Below are 24,305 nucleotides of genomic sequence, written 5' to 3'. Positions count from 1 at the left end.
CACCTCACTTTCTTGGGGCATGTGGTGTCAGCCGAAAGTGTCAAAGTGGACCCGGACAAGATCACTGCTATTGTGGATTACCCCCCTCCTGTCAACATCAAAGCATTGCAGCACTTTCTGGGGATGGTAGGCTGGTTCCACAAATTCGTCCCTAAATTAGCTGACACTGCCACCCCTTTCCATCAATTGACCACAAAGGGAGTGCCGTGGGAATGGACTCCAGAATGCGAAGGTGCTTTTAAAAACCTCAAACAGGCGCTATTGGAACCACCTGTCCTATCGCAACCCGATCCATGCCTTACCTTTCAGGTGCAAACAGACACCAGTGACTTAGGGCTTGGGTCTGTCCTCACTCAGACTAAGGAGCGAGAAGAACGGGTGATTGCATACGCTACGTGGCCCAGAGCTAAATTATTCAGCCTCTGAAAAAGAATGTCTGGCAGTAGTTTGGGTTGTTGAGAAGTGGCGACATTTTCTTGAGGCGGTTCTGTTTGAAGTATATACTGACCACCGTGCCCTGGCATGGGCTTTTAACTGCCCCAAGACCTCATCCAGATTGACCCATTGGGTTTGGCATCTTTAACAATTTACTTTTAGAGTGTTTTACCGGAAGGGGTATGGAAATGTGGTACCAGATGTGCTTTCCCGGGATTTGGAACCACCAATAACTTCTGCTGTGGCCCTTGTATCAACTCAATGGACAAACCAGCCTCTGGATCTTCAGAACATAGTTCAAGCTCAGTCCATCACTCCTGTTTGTCAGGAGTCATGGAATAATTCCAAAAAGGGTTACATTATCTGTCAGGAACTTCGGGGTATGTTTCATCGCTGCGTGCCAGCCAGAGTGGGAGGAAATAAATACCAACTTTTTGTCCCTGAATCACATGTGCCTGAGTTCCTTGCCTATTTCCTCGACAGTCCTCTTGATGGTCATCTAGGTCATCTGAAGACGTTGGAAAGGATATTAGAGGTAGCCTGGTGGCTGACGGTAAGGAAGGATGTTTGGAAACATGTAAAGACTTGTATTATTTGTCAGCAGTACAAGAACCCGCCTGGTTTTCCAGCAGGACTCTGTGGTCCACAACAGTAAAAAACCCTGGAGAAACTTGGGGGGTTGATTTAATGGGACCACTCCCAGTCAGAATAATGAAAAAAAACTTATTTAATGGTGGCGGTGGACTATTTTACTAAATGGGTACAGCTGTTTGCCTTGTGTGATGCCAAAACAACTCGCATTTGCTCTACCCTCAGAAGTTAAATTTTCACTCGCTGGGGAGTTCCCAGATGTATCATCACAGATAAGGGGCCACAATTCACAAGCTCTGAGATGACCACTTTTTGATGAATTGAGGTGTACAGCACAAGAAGACCACAGCATACCATCCTCAGGCTAACCTCTCGGAACGAGTGAACCGCAATTTGAAAAACCTGCTGGCCTCCTATGTTGGGAGCCGTCATCAAGACTGGGATCAAAATCTTCCCGATCTACGCTTGGACCCGAACTCTACCTTTCATGAGGGTACCGGTGAGTCTCCTGCGCAAATAGCTCTTGGAAGACAAATTCTTGGGCTGTTAGAACGACATATCACTCCACCCTGTCCTGATACTATCATATCAGCAATTATAAAACAGGTTAGGGAACGGGAGGTGAAGTCCCAGGCCAAACAGGCGAGGTACTACAATAAATGGAGAAGAGTAGATCTCTGTTCTGTAGGGGACCGGGTTTGGTTGAAGGTGCATCCCCTTTCTAAGTCATCAACTAAATTTAATGCTAAGCTAACTCCGAAATGGTTCGGCCCAGCTACAGTACTTAGAAAATTAGGTCCTGTTTATTACCGCGTTCAATGGGCAACTGACTCCAGGGTATAAATGGATACAGTGCATGTGACCAACATGAAGCCCTATTTTGGCCCTTCACTTGGTCTGGAGGCAGGGAAAATGTAGAGGGTGCCACATGTGCTATTGTCCCATTGGCAGTTTGCAGCTCCTTAGGGATCCAAACATTTTCGCTCCCATAAGTGACTTATCAACAACGGTTTGTGCAGCCTGGGCATGTCCAGGTATGGAATCAGGCCAGGTTGGAAGCTCTTATGTGGAAGTTGACATCCTGGGCAGGCCTGAATGAGCTTGACGCTGTCTCAGCATGCTATAAAGGTGGCTGGCATACACTGATCCTACTCATTTAGTTAATCTAGATAGTCAGTGTGTATGTAGAGTATCAGTATAGTAAAGTAGAGTATCTGTAGCAATAGAACAGCAAGTAAGCCTGATGCTATAGACGATTTGGTGTCGGCCGATATGTCTCGTCAATGTCGTAACAGCCGCGATACATTCTGCTATATCTGTGGTGAATATACACTTGTGCCTCAGAGACGTTGGATGACTGCTCTTGTGAAGAAAGCTTATCATCTGGATTTCGGGTGCACACTTGTTGATCAAGACAAGGAATGGGCATCTCACATTCACTGTGTGACATGTGGTGTCAGTCTGAGAGCCTGGCTCAGAGGCACTCGAAAGACGATGCTGTTTGCTGTTCCGATGATATGGCGAGAACAGAAAGACCATGTGACGGACTGTTACTTCTGTTTGACTAAGATGTCTGGTTTCTCTGTCAAAAACAAGAAGTCAATTGAATCTCCTAATCTGCCTCAGCAATGAGACCCGTGCCACATGACAACAGTCTTCCAACCAGAGGATTAGACCTTAGACGAACCAGATGAAGAAACTGCAATGCAAGGTACTGACAGTGACATTGACCCGGATTTTGATCAGGCGATCCACATCTGATATCACAGTCCGAATTGAACGATTTGCTCAGAGATTTGGGTCTGTCAAAACCAAAAGCCAAGCTGCTGGGTTCGAGACTGCGGGAATGGTGTTTGCTATCACTAGTTATGAAAATTTCTGTGTTTCGAGGCCGACATCATGATATAACCACATTTTTTGCACAAGTCGACAGTCTCTGTTTCTGTTGTGACATTGAAGGATTGTTCTCGGCCTTGGGTTGTGATCACAACCCAGAAGAGTGGCGTCTCTTCATTGATTCGTCAATGTTAAGCCTGAAAGCTGTTGTGCTACACAATGGCAACATTTATCCTTCAGTACCTGTTGGCTATGGAGCACACATGAAAGAAACGTATGAGAATATGGAACTGGTGCTGAAGCACATCCAGTAGACCAGGTGAAACTGGAATATCTGTGGAGATCTTAAAGTCGTCGCTCTGTTACTAGGACTGCAGCTCGGCTATACAAAGTACTGTTGTTTCATCTGTGAATGGCACAGCCGTGCCAAAGAGTCGACAGAACTGGCCACTCCGTAAAAAGTTAGTTCCAGGACAGAAAAATGTGGCACATGAATCGCTTGTTGACCCGGCCTCCACTTCACATAAAACTGGGACTCATGAAGAATTTTGTGAAAGCACTGAATTAAGGAAGGCGAAGGTTTTCATTATTTAAGATGGATGTTCCCAAGAATAACTGACACCAAGATCAAAGAGGGCATTTTTGTTGGCCCCCAGATCAGACATGTTATGAGTGACAAGCGGTTTGAAGATCTGTTAGTTGGGCTGGAAAAAATTGCCCGGAAAGACTTCAGTGACGTTGCTGACAATTTACTGGGCAATTACAGAGCCCCAAACTCCATTCAGCTGGTAGATAAACTTCTCAAAGCATACAAGACAATGAAGTGCAACATGGCACTCAAGATTCATTTCCTCCACTCTCACTTGGACTTCTTCCCCACAAATCTCAGTGCTGTCAGTGAAGAACACGATGGAAGGTTTCACCTGGACATTGCTACAATGGAGAGACGATACCAGGACAACTGGAATCTGTCAATGCTTGCTGACTACTGTTGGACACTGCAACGTGATGCACCAGACATTGAATACAAAAGAAAATCAGGAGCAAAACACTTTGAATTCTGTTGAATTTAATAGCTTATGGGAAACATAAACAGGACTAAATACGTTATTGTCAGTAAACATATACAGTAAATGTCTATTTCTCAGAGTTCCTACGTGAGGCAGTAAAACCAAAACTATATTTGTGCATACCTAGTAGGTACCTGGCACAATCAGCAACATCTTTTCAGGAAGCAAGAGGTTTCAAAAAAATTGTTGTGCAGTGAAACCAGCAGAGATAATCAAAGATGTGCCAGGCCTGTTAAAATGTGAACGTTCTTGACATTTTATTTTGCTTTAAATATTTTTTCTCTTTCTTTACTTTGAGTTCTTGTAGGCCTTGTACATTAGAGATTATTAATACATGAGCATTTGGTGTTAATAATGAATTGACAATTAATAAACTGTTTTTATTGCTAAATTGTAAGTGTGTCCTGTTGCCATTTTGTAGCTTTATTCTTCTTGACTGTGTTGGTAGGACATGTTGCACTGTTGTCTCCCTAGAATTAAGTGCCACATCACCGACGCTCGGCCTCACACCCTTCATCACAAGTGAGGCAGAATCCAACACTGAAGATCCAACTGTTAATCAGCTTCAGTGTGTGAGTGTAAATTCAGGCTTATTCTCACTTTGACCGCGTTAATGGCTCAGCGTCTAGATTTTAGAGACGGTACGTCGTCTGAATATTGGTTCGTGACAAATCTCGCTTTATCTACGTTTAAAGTTTTGAGTGTAGATGTTTGTGGCGTTAGGCCTTTAAATTATTGTACAGTTTTGAGTCAATGGCCTGAGGCTGAGAATTCAACCCTCCAAGAACTTCCCTGTGGGTACTCCTAGGATTGATGATCAATTCAGAGAAATACCATTTGTAGTTTGTTTGCAGTTTTGACATCGAGATTTAAGGCATATCTTCTAGTCGGTGACTGCTTGTGATTTTCATTTTGACTCCGTTAAGCACTTTGGTTTTTCTCAATGCCTGCTCTGATTCTTTTGATATTGAGTTTTGCTGCAGTTTCTCGATGTGCAAACATCTGATTAGCCACAATTCCTCTTTCCAGATGACAGTTCTAACTGAAACTCTAAAAGCAGGTGGACATTATTCACACTGCTGTCCAGCAGATCATCTCTGGATATTACAGGCTCACACAACAACACCGTCCATTCAACATAAGGAGCCACAAAGCCAACTACATCATCTTTGGCTGATCTGCTGTTTTATTCAAAATCAAATCTCCCTGCACCACAAGCCAAAGTCCTTCACAAGCCTCCTGTACTTGTCTCCATTATTAAGGCAGCCAATGATGGAGGAGTCTTCTGAGAATTTCTGCAGGTGTCAAGTGATGGGATTGTACTTGAAGTCTGTTGTGTCGAGGGTGAACAAGAAGAGAGGCAGAACATTTGCCAAAGGTGCTCCAGTATTACACACCACCAGTTCTGACACACAGAGTCCTTGAACCTCACAAACTTTCGTGTTTTATCTTAACACACTCTTCATTACTGGACTGAGCTCTTCGTCCGCAGCTCGATAATCCTGGTAGTTTGGATCATATGGCACTTCACACTGTGCCAGGCACTCTTCACAAATTACTTTATTACCTCAATCACTCTGGATATGAAGACAAAGTATAGAAAGTTAAAAACAGCGTGGTGTTTATTAAAGAGCAATAATACCAGTAGAGAAAAGCATCAAACACACCGTGGAGAGCAAAGTCTGCATATATACAGGTGCTGGTCATAAAATTAGAATTTCATGACAAAGTTGATTTATTTCAGTAATTCCATTCAAAAAGTGAAACTTGTATATTAGATTCATTCATTACACACAGACTGATGTTTAATCAAATGTTTGTTTCTTTTAATATTGATGATTATAACTGACAACTAATGAAAGTCCCAAATTCAGTATCTCAGAAAATTAGAATATTGTGAAAAGGTTCAACATTGAAGACACCTGGTGCCACACTCTAATCAGCTAATTAACTCAAAAGCCTTTAAATGGTCTCTCAGTCAAGTTCTGTAGGCTACACAATCATGGGGAAGACTGCTGACTTGACAGTTGTCCAAAAGACGACCATTGACACCTTGCACAAGGAGGGCAAGACACAAAAGGTCATTGCTAAAGAGGCTGGCTGTTCACAGAGCTCTGTGTCCAAGCACATTAATAGAGAGGCGAAGGGAAAGACAAGATGTGGGAGAAAAAAGTGGACAAGCAATAGGGATAACCGCACCCTGGAGAGGATTGTGAAACAAAACCCATTCAAAAATGTGGGGGAGATTCACAAAGAGTGGACTGCAGCTGGAGTCAGTGCTTCAAGAACCACCACACACAGACGTATGCAAGACATGGGTTTAGCTGTCGCATTCCTTGTGTCAAGCCACTCTTGTACAAGAGACAGCGTCAGAAGCGTCTCGCCTGGGCTAAAGACAAAAAGGACTGGACTGCTGCTGAGTGGTCCAAAGTTATGTTCTCTGATGAAAGTAAATTTTGCATTTCCTTTGGAAATCAAGGTCCCAGAGTCTGGAGGAAGAGAGGAGAGGCACAGAATCCACATTGCGTGAGGTCCAGCGTAAAGTTTCCACAATCAGTGATGATTTGGGGTGCCACGTCATCTGCTGGTGTTGGTGCATTGTGTTTTCTGAGGTCCAAGGTCAATGCAGCTGTCTACCAGGAAGTTTTAGAGCACTTCATGCTTCCTGCTGCTGACGAACTTTATGGAGATGCAGATTTCATTTTCCAACAGGACCTGGCAGCTGCACACAGTGCCAAAGCTACCAGTACCTGGTTTAAGGACCATGGTATCCCTGTTCTTGATTGGCCAGCAAACTCGCCTGACCTTAACCCCAAAATCTATGGGGTATTGTGAAGAGGAAGATGCAATACGCCAGAACCAACAATTCAGAAGAGCTGAAGGCCACTATCAGAGCAACGTGGGCTCTCATAACACCTGAGCAGTGCCACAGACTGATCGACTCCATGCCAAAATATGAGGCACAACAAAACTAACAAAATATATAAACGTGAGAAAGAAAATGTTCATCTAGACACAATACATACAACACTAAAATCAATACCATTTATTAAACAATTCATACAAAATTACAAAAACATTAAAGGAAAAGTAAACTCATTTAAAGCAGAAATGAAACCCAAAATGAAACATCACAGCTGACTTCAGTCCTCAATGCACTTCAACTTCTTGTGGTGTCCATGAGTGTCAAATTCACCATTTAATGTCCATCTTTATCAGTAACTGAACATCTCAGTAGTGTGGGGATCAGGCTGGAGTGGGCATACGAGGGCACAGCAGACACACAGGGGCACACAGGACACTTGACAGATCACAGACACTCAGATGTGGAATGGAGAGCACTGCTCAGGTCTAAATGATCGATTTCACTGCCTGACTTACAAATCAAATATTCAATCCAAATCAACATCTTATGTGTTACTCACCTCACTGTCATATTCTAACTTTTCCAGAGCTAATAAGAAATGGATCATCAATACGGAGTGTTATATCTTCAGATCAGACAACACAGGAGATGTGACCAGAGGTGGTGACAAGTCAGAATGTCACAGATGAGCAAATTTGACAAATGTCAGTCATCCTGATTGTTTATTCACCAAACACCATTGGGAGTTTATTATACAAATTGGGTGAAGTGGTGACTCTGAGGCTAGGGATCTGCACTGGCAATCGGAAGGTTGCCGGTTTGAATCCCATAAACGCCAGAAGTGACTCTACTCCGTTGGGCCCTTGAGCAAGGCCCTTAACCAGCAATTGCTGAGCGCACTGAGTAGTGAGAAAAGCATAAACAATTATTAGATTTGTATTTTGTTAATACATAATGATTATTAAAAAGCTTAATTCAAATAAATGTTCTTTTCCCATAGAGAATCTTCCATAACCTAACAAACCTGCACTGTCTTTAAAGCTAATGACAATATTAAGAAATCTGCACTAAATATTCATTTGATCAAACCCAAATCTTTCCTCCCCCTCAGCCTTGCCATTCATTTAATATTGAGAGTGGCCACTAGAGGGGGCAGTTTGGCTACAGAAGAATCAGCTCAGCTGTCCGCTCTGAAGGTCATGTGACTGTGTGATCGTGTCGCCCTTATTTTGCTCTTAATTCATTTAAATCTTAATTAGTTTTAGATATAATATTTAAAGTTCTTTGTTTCAGGTGTTTTATTCTTGTGTTTTTACTTTATTCTTATTTCTTTTACACTGCACTGTATTCTGTTCTCCCCCCTTTCCCATGTGTGTAATATGGCGGGTGTCCACTAGAGGGCACCACTGCACTTCAGTCCCACCCCTCAGTCCTCCTGTTAAAGTCTCCATTCGTCTGACTCTCTGATTGTTTCTCATTCTCTCCTTTCATGTTTCACTGCTCAGGATTTCACTGAATGCTTTCTGCTTTTATCTTTTAGATTTCCTTTTTGTATAAATTGCTGTGTAATATTTAGAGTGGCCACAAGAGGCAGTAGTGCGGCGACTGACCAATCAATGACCCCTTCTGTCCATTCGTTGTCTTTCTAATTTGCTTTTCGATTTCAGGTTTGTGGACAAGGTGGGACAACTCTGGACGGGGTGCCAGTCCACTGCAAAGCCACACATGTGCACCCATGTCAAGTGTGTGCCAACTGACCAAGAATTCATTTATTGAAGATGTTGGAGCTTTCAGGGTGCCAAGAGTGACAAATCTGGGGACAAGGAGGAGGTGCAGTTTAAAGTTTAATGTGACATCAACTAAAACACCAAACTCTGTCAGTATGGCTGACATCTGACTGACCGGTGAGTCCTCATCTTCAGACATTCACAGTGAATTCATTCTGAAGTGAAGGACCCTTTGAGTGACCAATGGAGGGTCACAACATGTCTGGTGAGTGGACAACACTCCAATCCCCTCTGTCACTCTCTGCTCCTACATATAGTCACTATTCAAGAGCTCTCCATACTTAGTCTGTATAGCGCCTTTCAGTTGTGCTGATCCAGAAGGACCACATGCCTGTCCTACTTAACAGATGACATTCAGTGACACTTGGGGGCCTCAGTAGTTGTTGGGGTGTCAGCCTGAAGGACATGTGGTTGTGAATCAACAGTGACCTCTGCTGGTCAGACTGGTATTTGTAGGTCTGAGGTGTCTCCGCCCCTCATTATGACACACACACCTGATTGGCTATTCAAACCCAATGATAATGGAGACCCTGACAGTCGCACTCGCCCCGCATTCTCATCCACAAATTCAATCACAGAGGTGCTGCCCCCCCCCCCCAACATCCTCCCCACCCATCCTGTAAATTTAATTTCTTTTTTTTTCTTTTTTTTATATTTTTTATTGATTTAGAATTGAAAACAAATCAACCCTCACCCCTGAGAAAAAAAGCATGGGCAGCAGAATAAAACTTAAAGCTATTAAAAATAAGTAAATAAACAAATTAATAAGTGAATAAAGAAAAATGGAGAAGAAATAGAAAAGGGGAGAGAATCTGCTCCCTCTGTGCTTTAAAAGCTTATTCTAAAATGTTATTGATCAGATCCTGCCAGGTTTTGGAAAATTTCTGCACAGATCCTCTACGTGAGAATTTGATTTTTTCCAGTTTCAAATAATATAAGACATCAGTTACTCACTGACTTAAAAGAGGAGAGTTAGGATTCTTCCAGTTTAGCAAGATAAGTCTACGTGCCAATAGTGTAGTAAAGGCCATGACAGTTTGTTTGTTCTTCTCCACTTTAAGCCCATTCATAAAATTATAATGGCTGGGGACTTTAATTGTGTTTTAAATCCACTCTTAGATAGGACTCCTGTCACAAGGGGGATGACATCTAGCACTGCAAAGACAATTGCACAGTTTGTAACTGACCACAACTTATTAGACCCCTGGAGGTTTCTAAGCCCAAACTCAAGAATATATTCCTTCTACTCACCAGTACATCACTTCTACTCAAGAACTGATTATTTCTTTATAGATAATAACTTCTTGCCTACGATTAAATCCTGCAAGTACGACGCTATTGTTATTTCTGACCATGCTCCTCTGATCTTGGAGCTAAAGTCACTATGCCCCACATACTCATCTCACAGATGGTGTCTTAACCTACTTCTATTAGCAGATGAGAACTGTACAGAATGTATATCCAAACAAATCAGTTTCTTTCTAGAGACAAATATATCCTCATAGGTCTCTGCAGGAATACTCTGAGAAACCCTGAAGGCCTTCTTAAGAGGACAGATTATCTCATATCTTTCCCACAGAAATAAATTTGAAACCAAGAAGGTATCAGAGCTAATCAACAGAATTACTAGAATAGATCAAGAACATGCCAGGTGTCCAAGTGAGGCTCTTCATATGAAAAGGCAGGCTCTGCATTCAGATCTCAACCTCTTAACAACTAAAGAAACTGAACAACTCATTTATATATCAAGACATCATTACTATGAACATGGAGAGGAAGCTAATGAGCTCTTAGCTCAACAAATCCACAAGCAAGAAGTTCGCAATGCAATCCCAGCAATCACCAACGCGAACAGAGATAAAATCATTGACCATAAGAATATAATGCACACATTTAGAGACTACTATAAATCCTTATATTCTACTGAGTTTAACGAAGACAAGACACAGTTTAAAGCATTTCTGGATGCATTACAGATACCGCAAATAAATACTCTTAGAGCAGAAGAAGTGGATAAACTATTGGCGCCATCAGAATTACTAAATGCTATGAAGTCACTTCAGAGTGGGAAAGCAGCAGGCCCTGATGGTTACCCTGCTGAATTTTATAAGAAATTCTCCACTCAGCTATCTCTCCTCTTATTAGCAACATTCACAGAAGTTAGAGACAATCAAATTCTTCCTCAAACTTTTCACCAAGTATTAATCACCATCTTTCCTAAACAAAATAAGGACATATTACAATGTGCATCATACAGACCAATTTCACTTCTGAATAATGATGTTAAGATACTTCCCAAGTCCTAGCTAGAAGGATGGAGAAAGTGCTGCCTTCGTTAATATCACAAGATCAAACTGGATTTATTAAAGGCCGACAGCGTCCAATCTTCGACGCCTGTTAAATGTAATGTATTCACCCACAAAGTCAAACAGCCCAGAGATGATATTATCCTTGGATGCAGAAAAGGCATTTGATATAATTGGAACTACCTTTTCACTGCATTAGAGAAATTTGGGTTTGGCCCGAATATTTTGGCATGGATCAAACTACTGTATACAAATCCAGAAGCTTCAGTTTGCATTAACAAAATTAATTCAGACTACTTTAAACTAGAATGTGGTACCAGACAAAGATGCCCCTTGTCACCACCTCTTTTTGCATTTGCAATTGAACCACTGTCAGTTCACTGTTGAAATGCTTATCAGAAAAAGGGGATTATCAGAGAAAGACTTGAACAGAAAATTTCTCTTTATGCAGATGATATGGTACTGTATTTATCAGACCCACAAAATACTGTGCCTGCAGTCCTAACAGCACTAATAGAATTTCAAAAGATTTCTGGTCTCAGAATTAATTTGACTAAAAGTGTGCCCTTTCCAGTGAATTCTCAAGCACACAATATTAGATTGGACACCTTCCCTTTTATCATCACAGATCAGTTTAAATACCGTGGGGTAAACATCACAAGTAAACATAAAGCTCTCTATCAACAAAATTTTGCCATCTGTATAGAAAAAATTAAGCAAGACTTGCATTGATGGTCAACCCTTCATCTCACTGTAGCTGGAAGAATTAACGTTATTAAGATGAATATCCTTCCGAAGCTTTTCTTTTTACTTCAAAACATTCCACTATACATCAATAAATAATTTTTTAAGAAATTAGATTCAAACCATAACCACATTTACTTGGTATTCAAACCATCCATGTATCAGGTAAATTTTATTTCACCACAAACTATAAAGACACCTGAGCTTGTGGGGACATCAAGTGACAAGTAGAGGGTACTGGTCAGTGGTCACATGGTGTCAGATGGCTGATTGTTACACTACAGTGAAGATCAAGCCAAAACCCTGAATAAAGGGGCTCAGTGAAGGAGGTGTTGAACCTGTGCAGGAGGGTCATTGTGTGTGAGACGCTATAAAATGACAGAGAGCCAGCAGGCCAGTCCAGATACACACCTATTCTGGGGCTGTAGGGGGCGCGGATTACAGTCTCCTTTTTATTGTGACACACAGAGTACTGGGAATGAGACCACAGCAAACACCAGGACTTGTCGTTGTATCCAAGGCCGCACACCCAGTTCTTTCCTTTCCTGTTCAGTCCTTTATATGCGACTCCAATCCTCATGAGACGTCCACTGCACTCCACCTCCCAGTAGCAGCGAGTCCCAGTCAGAACCTCTCTGCACAGAACTTGTTCCCAGTAGTCAAATCTGTCAGGATGATCAGGATATTCAGTCTTTGTCCTCTAACATGTCACCTTCTTATTCCCTTCAGACAGACGGAGGTCTCTGTGTGCCGTGTTGATGTCCAGTGTGAGGGGACAGAAGTCTGAAAGGAGAGAAAAGAAAACGAGTGAGGAAATCTGGGACTGGGTGCGGAGCACAACACAGACAATTAACAAGAACCAATCAGGAGCTGCACTGACCAGACACTAATAGTAAAGAGCTCATCTGATTGGACAGAATCTGTGGGAATTAAAACTAAAATCATTAAAAGACGGCAAAAGAAAATGAAGAGAAAGACAGGCAAGTTAAACATTTGGAAGTCGTCTGAGTCATGGGAAATTATGATAAACACCATAAGGTCACCGTTGAGGTGAAAGTTCTAATGGACTGTCCACACTGACTGCTGGCTTTATTAAAATTACACTTTTACTGTCAAAGTAAATTTAAAGTTACTTTTAAAGTCAAGTTAATTTAAAGTCAATCCACTGCCATACTTCACAGACACATAAATTATTTCAATAGAAGTTGCCAATCTGCATTTCAAATTTTTTTTATATCTATCTATTATATAGTGCTTTTCACGTGTACCTCCTCTATGTATTTCACTGTGCCTTTCCCATCTGTCGTTATCTCTCTCTTTCATTCTTTAGTGTGTTTCCTCTCATCTCTTATTATTATTTGACTGTCATTCTTATCCACGGTGACTCCCATCATCTGAGATTCCATTGTTTCCTTTTCTTTTCTTTTCTTTTGTCCAATTGTAGCCCAGGCAGGTGAAGTGACTTGCTCAGGTCACACAGTGGTGTCAGTAGTGGGATTTGAACCCACAACCTCAGGGTTTGAACTCCAAAGCCTTAATCACCAAACCACACTGCATTCCTCCTTTATCTATTATATAGCACCTTTCATGTATATCTGTTATAGTGCCTTTCATGTCTGTCTACTGTATTTGTATTTAACTCCTTTTCCTATTTGTCATTTTCTCTCTCAGTGTTATGTCTTTCCTATTATTTATTATTTTAGTGCACTTCTCATGTTTCTCTTTGCTCTATCCATCTATCACATTATTTCTTTCCCATTACTTAGAGTATATAGTGACTTTAATATCTCTACATTATATAGTGCCGTTCACGTCTGTCTCTCTACTCTTTTTATCACTGACCTGCCCCCAGTAGTTTTGGTCCCCTTCCACTTTTTAACCATGAATCCCACTTTTCTGTCAAATAAATGTAAACTGACCCCAGTGACTGTCACCCGCCATTCTTATTCCACACAGCAGACTCTTTCTTTGTATTTCGGACTTCACAGATTATTTGACACAATAAATCAAATTCCGATGGCTCACACAAAGTGATTCAGAACCTCACCTCATGTTTTGTTGCTCATTATTTGGAGGTAATAACTGCCATCATGCCCTTCCTGTGGCTCTGGATGAAATCTTGGGAGCCTTTGTATCCTCATCATCATCATCAACCACATAAAGTAGAGAAAGCTAAGTGGACACTGAGTTACGTAATGCACACCATGTGTGGAGTGTAAATCAAGAAGAGAATCTCCATAACCTGTGCGAAACACCGTCGACATCAGGACTATTGTGTGTAGTGAAAGATAAAAGCACACAAGAAAAATGAGAGTTGAGAGTCGAGACAGGACTGTGGGGTCTGAGCTGTGAGGAAATGCTGAAGGATTTGAATCTTCTCAGTTTAAGAATGGAGACACCAGAAGGTGGCCTAGCAGAGGAGTTGGCACCATCTTTTATTAGATGTCATCTTTTAAATTTCATGAAAATTCATTTGGTCACACAAACACCTGCAGATTAATCTTCCCGTCACGCTTATGGATGTAGGAACTTTAAGATTGTAAACAGAACATTGAAAATGTTAAGAAAATGGGAAAAGACAGACTGTGCTGAGCTGAATGGCCCATTCTTGGTGTGTTGAAAAGATATGAGGAGTTTTTACAATTTCCCTCTAAATGTTCTCACGTCTTACACAGCCCAGTCTGATCAGACTCCCTGTGAAGTATTACTCTCACCTTCAGGAAGTGGACGTGGTCCTTGGTCTCTGAAAACTCCTTCAGCTCAGCTTCTCTCCTCTTCAGCTCCTCAATCTCCTTCTCCAGTTGCTCCATCACTCCTTCAGCCTTCTCCGTTTCTCTCTTTTCTTGTTCTCTGGTCCTCACAATCAGTTTCCTGTGGGCTTCCTCAATGCACTGTATCAGATCAGTGAAGCTCTTCTCATTTTCTTACATCTCTCTTTGCAGTGACATCTGATTGAATAGAAGAAAGATTTAAAACTGAGTCACCTAATAAGAATCACCAATCTCAAGACAAATGTGTTGGTATGTTGATCTTGTTTTGGTTTGAATCCTACCTGGCAGGGAGAAAATTCTTTGTTAGTTGTGGTAATTATAACTCAAAGACACATGATATTCTATATGGTGTTCCACAAGGCTCTATCCTGGGTCCACTGCTCTTCTCAATCTACATGCTTCCATTAGGTCAGATTATCTCAGGGCACAACGTGAGTTACCACAGCTATGCTGATGACACACAGCTGTATTTATCAATAGCACCTGATGACCCCAAATCTTTTGATTCGCTAACACAATGTCTAACTTGTATCTCAGAATGGATGAATAGTAACTTTCTCAAATTAAATAAAGAAAAAACCGAAATCTTAGTGATTGGCAATAATGGATACAATGAGGCTATTAGAAATAAACTGGATATATTAGGATTAAAAGTCAAATCGGAGGTAAAAAGCTTAGGGGTAACCGTTGATTGTAATCTGAATTTTAAATCGCATATTAATCAGATCACTAGGACAGCATTTTTTCACCTAAGAAACATAGCAAAAGTTAGACCTCTTATATCATCGAAAGATGCAGAGAAATTAGTTCATGCGTTTGTTTTTAGTCGGCTAGATTACTGTAACGCACTCCTCTCAGGACTACCCAAAAAAGACATCAATCGTTTGCAACTAGTGCAGAATGCAGCTGCTAGAATCCTTACCAGGAAAAGAAAATCCGAACACATTTCTCCAGTTTTGATGTCACTACACTGGTTACCTGTGTCATTCAGAATTGACTTTAAAATTCTGCTTATGGTTTATAAAGCTTTAAATAATCTCGCCCCGTCTTATATATCGGAATGTCTGACACCTTATATTCCAAATCGCAACCTCAGATCCTCAACTGAGTGTCTCCTTAGAATTCCAAGAGCAAAACTTAAAAGAAGTGGTGAGGCGGGTGACCTTCTGCTGTTATGCACCTAAAATCTGGAATAGCCTGCCAGTAGGAATTCGCCAGGCTAATACAGTGGAGCACTTTAAAAAACTACTGAAAACACATTACTTTAACATGGCCTTCTCATAACTTCACTGTAATTTAATCCTGATACTCTGTATATCTAATTCATTATAATAACTATTCATTCAAAATCTGTACTAACCCCTACTCTCTCTTCTGTTTCCTTTTCCGGTGTCCTGTTGGTGGTGGCGTGCGCCACCACCATCTACCCAAAGCACCATGATGTTCCAACAATGATGGATGGATTAAAAGCCAGAAGTCTGTATGACCATCAGCATCAAGTGACTCCGTGAAAAGCCCGAACTACAAAGAGGACTATTTCATTTGTTAGGTAGAATGCCCAAAGGGGACTGGGCGGTCTCGTGGCCTGGAACCCCTACAGATTTTATTTTTTTCTCCAGCCTTCTGGAGTTTTTTTTTGTTTTTTCTGTCCACCCTGGCCATCGGACCTTACTCCTTTCTATGTTAATTAATGTTGTCTTATTTTAATTTCTTATTTTGTCTTTTATTTTTCTTCTCTTCATTATGTAAAGCACTTTGAGCTACTTTTTGTATGAAAATGTGCTATATAAATAAATGTTGTTGTTGTTGTTGTTGTTGTTGTTGTGAAGGACAGTTGGAATTCTTTGGAGTTTTGGTCTTCATCCTAACTGGAGGGGATCTTATGTATTATCCCAAAATATGGCAGCAAAACTGCCTGGTTGACTGATTAGAGCTCCATCCAGGCCGCAGTCATGTGATCTTAAATCACAGGCTGTTGTTTATCCCAATTGTTACTTTCCTGAAGCTGTTACCCATAATCCCTGTTGTAGGGCATCCAGTAAATTTAGTCTTGATACAAACATTAAATTAATTGATAACCAAAAATAAGGTATATAATTAGACCAAGAGATAAAACCAGACCCTCCACCAGGGGCATCTGTAATAGAAATTTACTTCAAATTAAAACAAAAAATATATCAGCAGTTCAGAAAGAAGCATACAGTTTTAAATGCTGCTTATTGAACATTCGCTCTCTTGGCACTAAAGCTGTTTTAGTAAATGATATTATATTAAGTACAAAATCTGATCTGTGTCTTCTCACTGAAACCTGGCTTAGTAAATGTGACACTGTCCCCCTAGCTGAGGCGTCACCAGATGGCTACTCGTTCCTTCATAAGTCTAGAGATTCTGGTCGAGGAGGAGGCCTTGGAATAATTCATTGTAACAAAATGCAAATCACTTCTAAAAATTTAGGCAACTTTACATCCTTTGAGGCATTCATTTTAAATATTAAAACAGATTCCAACACAATTATAGTGCTAGTCTATAGACCACCAGGGCCGTATTCATTGTTCATGTCTGAATTTAGCAACCTTTTATCTGATTTGGCTATAAATTATGATCACGTAGTACTGATGGGAGATTTTAATGTACACATTGATGTGGAAACTGACACTTTTAGCAAATGTTTTACTTATTTGTTAAATTCAGTAGGATTTTGTCAGAATGTCAAAGGTCCAACTCATAATCATAACCACACTTTAGATTTAATTATAACTTACAAAGTTGAAATTCAAAATTTAAATATTACTCCATTAAATGAAGTTATTTCTGATCACTACTTAATTACGTTTGATTTAGTGCTGCCCTTGCCAACGCACTCACAGATTAAAACAAAGACAGTGCGACATCGAGATTGTAATTCTGCTTCAAAATTTACAAATACTTTGAGTAAGTTGTGTGTAATTGTGGAAAACCATTTAGATCAGTTAACATCAAATGTAAACGTGGAAAACAATTCAGATCAGCTAACATCACATTATAATGTGACCTTGAGAGATGCTCTGGACACAGTGGCTCCCCTTAAAACAAAAGTGATCAAAGCACATAGAAACTCTCCCTGGTTTAATGAAAACACTCGAGCTCTTAAATTAGAGTGTCGAAAACTGGAGAGCAGATGGAGAACAACAAAGCTACATGTCTTTCAAATTGCATGGACAGAGAGTGTTAAAAATATAAAAAAGCCCTCTTTAAAGCTCGTTCAGAATTCTATTCTACATTAATAGATAACAATAATAAAAATCCTCGGGTACTGTTTAGAACAGTGGCTAAATTAACAAATGGAAATTCAGATCAACAGTGCAAAATACCAACAGATATTAGCAGTACAGACTTTATGAACTTCTTCAATGAGAAAATTAAAAATATAAGATCCCAGATCTCAACATCACAGTACAAACCAAATACTAGCTTAGCAGACCCTGTCTCACATTGCACTCAGCACTTTAGTAATTTTAATCCTGTAACAGAGCAGGAAGTCTTAACTTTCATTTCTAAAATGAAGCCCACTACTTGTTCCCTGATCCAGTGCCAACAAAACTAGTAAAAAGTGCAATGGATGTTCTTGCAGCGCCTATTCTAAACATTATCAGTAGTTCATTATTGCATGGCACAGTACCTGACGCAGGAAAGTGCTAGTCATTAAACCATTACTTAAAAAGTCAGACCTAAACCCACACATATTAAATAATTATAGGCCTATTTCAAATTTACCGTTTCTCTCTAAAATACTAGAAAAAGTAGTCGCCAATCAGCTTCAGTCACACATTACGCATTACAATTTATTTGAGAAATTCCAGTCTGCTTTCCGCACTGGTCATAGTACAGAAACGGCACTAACGTGGATTGTAAATGACATTCTGATATCCTCTGATGAAGGAAACTCCACTATAATTATGTTTTTAGACTTAAGTGCAGCATTTGACACCATTCACCATTCTAATTTACTGCACAGGCTAGAAAATGATGTTGTGCTTACAGGCACCGATCTCGCTTGGTTTAGTTCTTATTTATCAAATCAATTCCAATATGTACAGAAATGTGCGGACAGGACTCCATCATTATTCACAGAAGTTCAATATGGTGTCCCGCAGGGCTCAGTACTGGGATCTTTACTCTTTTCACTTTACAGGCGTCCACTGGGATCTCTCATTAGGAAACGTAATGTTAATTTTCACTCATATGCTGATGACACTCAGTTATACTTTTGTTTCAGATCAAATGAAGTTTCCCCAATGTTGTCTTTAATTAGTTGTGTTAGTAAATTAAAGGAGTGGATGGATGAGAACTACTTGTCTTTAAATACAGATAAAACAGAGATTTTAATTGTTGGAGGGAATGACGCTGATCATAACAATATTTTGTCATCATTTAACTCAGTTGGAGTCCCCATTAATTGTACTGAATCAGCCCGCAACCTCGGAGTTCTCTTTGACTCTAGCATGTCATTTAAAGCGCATATTACAAAGTTGTCCAAATCATGTTTCCTCCATCTTAAAAATGTAAAGAAATTAAGGAAATTTATTTTCAGATATTGTATGAAAAGGAAAAAGAAACAATTAAGGGGGCTTAGTCTTCAAGAGCAAATCGATTAAAAATGAATTCAAATTAAGTTAATTAGCACCAAAAACAGGTCACTAATTAAGAAGAGGGTAAGAATAAAAACATGCAGCCAATGGGGCCCTCCAGGACTGGAGTTGGGGACCCCTGGTTTAGCACACCCTGACTAGAGTGAATTTCCCTTTGGGATTAATAAAGTACCTATCTATCTATCTAGAGCTGCTGATTAACTGTACAGACTGCATCTCTGTTGTTAGTCATTAGCACTAAAACAGAAGTAACATGATAGTTATAATTTGATACTAACCCTCACCTATTCTGTTTCTCTTCTTGGTACTCAAATGTGGCACTTGGTGACACTGCCCACCTGCCAAGTTGTTTTGCCTGCCTAAGGTAAAGTCATCCCTGATGGAGGATCGCAGGAATCGTGAGATAGAGGGGTCCTTTGATCGGATTGGCTGGCCCAGCGCTGTTTCAGATGTGGAATGGCCAAATGGGGGAGGCAGCTTGATGGATAAGGTCTCCAGGACTCTAAACAAATCCAAATCATATTATGTGATATCATCTACTGTTAAATTCTGCTCCGTACTTCTAAAAAAAAATTTTTATACTGTATTGAAGATTTGTTCTGTTCTGTGAATTGTATTGTATTGACCCTCTTCTTTTTGACACCCACTGCACGCCCAACCTACCTGGAAAGGGGTCTCTCTTTGAACTGACTTTCCCAAGGTATCTTCCATTTTTTCCCTACAAGGTTTTTTTTGTGAGTTTTTCCTTGTCTTCTTAGAGAGTCAAGGCTGGGGGGCTGTCAAGAGGCAGGGCCTGTTAAAGCCCATTGCGACACTTCTTGTGTGATTTTGGGCTATACAAAAATAAATTGTATTGTATTGTATTGGTGGTAGTTTAATCACAGAATGGAGAGAAGCTGAAGACCACCTCCCAGACAATATGTGCCCCCCACTATACCGGGTATCATCGTCTCTCTGCTGATGCTCCTATTAAAGCACATGCAGGACTTTATGGAGTAGGTAGTCCTGTATATTCAGCAGGGGGCCCTCATTGTCCCATGGGATGTGTCCTTTCTTGATGCAGAACCAACATATATGTGCATGGATAAAATTACTTTACACGAGTCCAGAAGCTTCAGTCTGTATTAACAACATGAACTCAAAGTGCTTCAAACTAGAATGGGACTTGATAAGGGTGCCCTCTATCACCATTGCTTTTTGCACTAGCCATTAAGCCACTGGCTTATCATTTTCAAAAAACATCAAAGATAAAAGGGATTATTAGAGAAAGAGTTGAACAGGAAATATCACTATGTGCAGGTGATATGGTACTGTATATATGACATCAACAAACATCCAGTAATTCTCAAACCTCTAGCAGAATTTCAAAAGACATTAATTTGAATAAAAGTGAGCTTTCTCCAGTGAACTCCCTAGCACACCATAGTATGCTGAACATTTTTCCATTCATTTTATCAGAACAGTTTAAATATCTTGGCGTAAACATCACAAGTAAATATAAAGATCTTTTTCAACACAATTTTGGTAATAGCATGGAAAAAAACAAACAAGATATGAACAGATGGTCTCCCCTCCATCTCACCTCAGCATGCAGAATCAATTCTGTCAAGATGAACATCCTTCTCAAGCTTCTTTTCCTATTTCAGAGTATCCCCACATATATTATATTAACAAATCATTCTTTAATAAACTAGACTCAATTATAAGCTCATTTATCTAGAATTCAAGATGTCCATTCAATCTAAACGTGACTCTACAAAGACCTAAAGCAGAAGGTAGCATGACTCTATCTAATATTCAATGTTATTACTGGGCAGCAAACATACAAGCTATAAAAACCTGGACATGGACACAAATAGATGAACAGACACAGGCTTGGTCTGCAATAGAAATAAAATCCTGCAGTACTTTTTTATATGCCCTGCTTTGTGCCCCAGTAAATACAAATTATCATCAATATACCAACAATCCGAAAATGGAACCAATGCAGGACTCACTTCAAGGCAAAGAATATTTTATCCATTGCACCTCTTCATGATAATCACCTTTTTCTTGCCTCTCAAACCTACACAGTATTTAATCATTGGAAAACATCTGGAATTCAAACATTTGGAGAATTGTATATAAATAACGTCTTTGCATCTTGTGAACAATTACGCTTCAAATTTATCTCCTTGCAAACACAATTTTCCCCTCCTTTCAAATCAGAAATTTTGCCAAATGAAACCCACCCAATTTTCCACACCTCCCAAGCCATCCTGGTCAGTCCTGAAGACTCCAACAGCATCTCAACAACATATAAAACATCTTAAAGAAGCTCCCCTTCAATGATCCTGGGTGTGCTGGGAAATTAACCTTTCAATTCATATCTGAGAAACGGAGTGGAAGGCAGCCATACAGAGAATACACAGAGCTCCATATGCACAAAGCATTCAATCACTCAACTTAAACTCTACCATCAATCATCGATCATTTATCTCATTTAAAATTGTCCAAAATGTGTCCAGGACAAGATTCAACCTGTCAGTGTGACAATCGAGCTCCAGCCTCACTGGCCACATGTTTAGGGAGGGAAAACAAATTAACAAGATTCTGGAGACAAACCTTTGAATGGCCAATCATCATATTCACAATCACTAATAACACATTAACAACTGTGTTTGGTGGTCTCCCTAAAGTGAAGAAGGACACATTGACTTACCACACAATGAGCTCGTAGACTTGTCCTGGTTAAATGGAGGAATCCCAGCCCACCTGTTATAAGTCAGTGGGTCACTGATGTTCTGCTCTATTTGAAATAGGGCAAAATCAACACGTTAACTTAGAGGATATGTTCAGTTTTTAATTTAAATATTTTTAAATATTCTGTTGAATTGTGTTTTGTTACGTTTTCTCTCTATTTTTTTCTGCTCCTGCTTTCTATTTCAAATTTATTTTTTATTTTTGAATTCCACTATGGGAATCATTTGTTGTATAATTTGAGATTCATTGTATGCATTGTTGTTTTCTTCAAATAAAATAAAAATAAAAAAGACCATTAAGGAATGTTGCACCCGCTGATCTAATTCAGAACATCAGCGTCGACCTTCAGTGTGAGTTTCTGTTAGTAGATTTAAGTCCCCTTTAAGCAGCTGATGGAATATCAAAGGACTTTAGGGTAATGCTGTCTGAATCTCCACTGAATAACACCTGGGATTCTGTCAACAGTGAAAGGCCATGAAGGACACCTCACGTCTTCTCTAACTCTCTCTTCTCGTGTCCCCACACATCATCACCAGTGAAGCTCTGCTGCTCTTCAAGTTCTCATTTATTTCTCCCATTTTTTATATGAATTGTTGTCTTCATATTCCACTCACCTTCATCTCCTCCGTCGCCCTCCTCGTCTCCTTCAGTGTATTCTCTCTCTCCTCAAGTCTCGTCTTGATGTCACTCAGTGTCGCCCCCAGCTGTTTCTGTTTGGACACATAAGAAGACACGCGTGGTCAGATCAGAATTCACGTTCACTTTGTGATTTCTTCTTCTCTTTCTGACTGCTGATATTTTCACAACACATTTGTTTGACATTTCATGACACAACTTAGATTTTATTTAACAAACAGGAATGACAAAAAAGATTAGATAGATAGATAGATAGATAGATAGATAGATAGATAGATAGATAGATAGATAGATAGATAGATAGATAGATAGATAGATAGATAGATAGATAGATAGATAGATAGATAGATAGATAGATAGATAGATAGATAGATAGCATACTTTGTTAATCCCAAGGGGAAATTAAAAATTATTAAAAGACTAGTAATGTGCGCACAACTACGTTGCGTGTGTTAAAGTTGTCTGTGAAGGGCTCCCTGTTTAAACGCGGCTGTCAGTCGTGAACTGGGCCCTTCGTCGCACAGCATTATGATTTTTTATAAGGCAAACAAAATTACAAAACAAAACCCTTGGACATTGATTCAATAGGAACGGTCTACTCGGAATCACTGTCCAAATAGTAATTATGTGGTGGTGGAGGAGCATTTCTGCTTCTCTCCGTTCACAGTCCGTCTCGTTTTCACGATGCTGTCATTTCCTCTCACAATCTCTTCTCAACCTTTCTCCAATCTCGCAGGTTGCTTTGTGGCAATCCAAAGAGTAAGGAAGAACCAATGCTTCTTTCTTGAACTCCAAACGCCGACTGATGGAAAAATCACAGAAGTGTGTCCGATTTATATACTCTGACTGCCGACTCCAAGAAGCGGGTGAACATTCAATTTGGATGAAGTGCTGCCAACGACGGTCGATAGAAACAGAAAAAAACACAGTCTAGACAACGAAGCAGGTGTCGACGCCAGATCTAAACAAAAAGAGTGGTATCGACAGTGTTTGTAAAGAAAAGTAACAACCAAGGCAGTGTCACGGGAACATAAATTCGCGGACAAACAAAGATCAAGATCCAAATGAAGATTATATATAAAGATTAGTTAATTTAAAGCACAACAATTTGTTTAGTTTGAATGTCTGTGTTTTGAGGTGTGACTGGAGTACTACAGTCTTCAGTACTATAAGCCTGGAGGAGATTCTTAATGGGTGGCACGGTGGCGCAGTGGGTAGCGCTGCTGCCTCGCAGTTGGGAGACCTGGGTTCGCTTCCCGGGTCCTCCCCGCGTGGAGTTTGCATGTTCTCCCCATGTCTGCGTGGGTTTCCTCCGGGCGCTCCGGTTTCCTCCCACAGTCCAAAGACATGCAGGTTAGGTGGATTGGCGATTCTAAATTGGCCCTAGTGTGTGTGTTTGTGTGTGTCCTGCGGTGGGTTGGCACCCTGCCTGGGATTGGTTCCTGCCTTGTGCCCTGTGTTGGCTGGGATTGGCTCCAGCAGACCCCCGTGACCCTGTGTTTGGATTCAGCGGGTTGGAAAATGGATGGATGGATGGAGATTCTTAATGCAATGCCTATGTTTTAGCTGTCTCTCTACTGCCATCTAGTGCTTCTTCTTCTAATTCATTCGCGGACAAGCAAACATCAAGATCCACATGAAGATTATATATAGAGATATCAGTTACCCAGTGACTTAAAAGGGGAGTTAGGATTCTTCCAGTTTAGCAAGATAAGTCTCTGTGCCAATAGTGTAGTAAAGGCAATCACAGTTTGTTTGTGCTTCTCCACTTTAAGCCCCTCTGTGAGCCCACCAAACACAGCTGTTAGTGGATTAGGAGGGATTTGGACACCAAGGCTGTCTGAAAGGCATTTAAAGATTTTGGTCCAGCACATCAGATACTTCTTCGAAAAA

The 24,305-nt window shown here is 40.4% G+C and overlaps 1 protein-coding gene and 2 long non-coding RNA genes across 3 annotated transcripts in view; 2 read left to right on the top strand and 1 right to left on the bottom strand.

Moving 5' to 3' along the window:
• Nucleotides 1-24,305, top strand: part of LOC127527841 (tripartite motif-containing protein 16-like) — a 514,766-nt gene that overhangs the window by 293,675 nt on the left and 196,786 nt on the right. The gene's annotated exons all lie outside the window — the stretch shown is intronic.
• Nucleotides 1-24,305, top strand: part of LOC127527873 (uncharacterized) — a 158,698-nt gene that overhangs the window by 3,678 nt on the left and 130,715 nt on the right. The gene's annotated exons all lie outside the window — the stretch shown is intronic.
• LOC114652551 (uncharacterized) lies at nt 11,815-22,547 on the bottom strand. Its single transcript, XR_007935042.1, has 3 exons — nt 22,391-22,547; nt 14,350-14,583; nt 11,815-12,418 (listed from the first exon to the last, which is right to left on the bottom strand). It is a non-coding gene; the product is annotated as an uncharacterized LOC114652551 (long non-coding RNA).

Source organism: Erpetoichthys calabaricus, chromosome 5 (assembly GCF_900747795.2).
Source record: "Erpetoichthys calabaricus chromosome 5, fErpCal1.3, whole genome shotgun sequence".
Classification (NCBI taxonomy): Eukaryota; Metazoa; Chordata; class Cladistia; order Polypteriformes; family Polypteridae; genus Erpetoichthys; species Erpetoichthys calabaricus.
This window is presented reverse-complemented; position numbering and strand designations above follow the sequence as displayed.